Raw genomic sequence first — 1,224 nt, 5'->3', positions numbered from 1 at the left:
TCTAGAGAAAAACACTCTTAATATTTTCTTACTTAGCCTTATCTTAAATATAATGTATTTATATACATTAAAAAATTATTTGGGAAGTTATGTACATACTTTTTCACCTAATATTCAATGAACAGTTTTCCATGTCTTTAAATATATACTTGTAAAATGTGATTTTTAATTACCACGTATATTTACTCCTGTGAACATAACATTATTTAACCAATCCATTATTGATGGAAGTTTTGATTGTTCCATTATTTCTTTTTTGCAGTTATAAATAACACTCTTCTTTAAAAGTATTTCTGTTCACGTTAGAGAGTTAAAAGTGTATGTAATTTTTTTTTTTTTTCTGCACTGGGTAGTTTTATTTTACAGAGGGGTAAGGGTTAGGTGGTGTCAAGAGTGACATGGAGCAAATAATTTTTATTATCATTTTTTTCTTTTACAAATACACTGAAGAATCATGCAATGCTGCCAGCATTGGATGCAATCCTGGGCCACAAGTCTGCACATTCCTTTGCAACTGGTCCTGTGATGGCAGAACCTTTCATCTTGCCTTTATTGTTTACTATGACCCCTGTGTTATCTTCAAAATAAAGAAACACACCATCTTTTCTCCAGTATGACTTTCGTTGTCAAATTACCACTTCTGGATGTACCTTCTTTCTGAGCTCTGGTTTGCCTTTCTTGACTGTGGCCATTACCATGTCACCCACACCAGCAGCAGGAAGTCTATTCAGTCGTCCTTTGATCCCCTTCACAGAGATAATATACAGATTTTTGGCTCCTGTGTTGTCAGCACAGTTGATCATGGCTCCAACCGGAAGACCCAAGGAAATCCAGAATTTTGCACCAGAGGACCCACCACATCCTCACTTCGACATCTTGAACGCCGGAAAGGAACAAAAAGCTGTAATTTTTAATACCTTTAAATATCTTCCAGAAACCTCGTACCAGTTTACATCTATACTAGATTGGCATATGAGTGTTTATTTCTTCCTCCTCATTGGAAACAATGAATAATACAATAAGAGAAAAAAAAACCAAACCTTTGTTCATTTGGTAGGGGAATATGGCACTGTATAGGTATTTTTAATATGCATTTCTTTAATTAGCAGAATAGTTTATTTTCAAAATGCATTTGTTGATCATTTGCACCTTCATTTTGCCAGTTAATATTTCTGCTGAGAATTTAGCTAAGCTACTTGTTGGTGCTGCTGCCTTGCCATCCAT

At 34.7% G+C, this 1,224-nt stretch overlaps 1 pseudogene across 1 annotated transcript; it reads right to left on the bottom strand.

Annotated features, from left to right (window-relative positions):
• Window positions 1-399: 399 nt before the first annotated feature.
• On the bottom strand, window positions 400-863 carry LOC308621680 (large ribosomal subunit protein uL14-like; annotated as a pseudogene). The gene has a single exon. The product of its transcript is annotated as a large ribosomal subunit protein uL14-like (transcript).
• Between the last annotated feature and the right edge of the window lie 361 nt (window positions 864-1,224).

The sequence above is a fragment of the Mesoplodon bidens genome, assembly GCF_964165515.1.
Source record: "Mesoplodon bidens genome assembly, chromosome: 8".
Taxonomy (NCBI): domain Eukaryota; kingdom Metazoa; phylum Chordata; class Mammalia; order Artiodactyla; family Ziphiidae; genus Mesoplodon; species Mesoplodon bidens.
The sequence above is the reverse complement of the archived record's forward strand: the minus strand, read 5'-3'. Positions and strand labels throughout refer to the sequence as shown.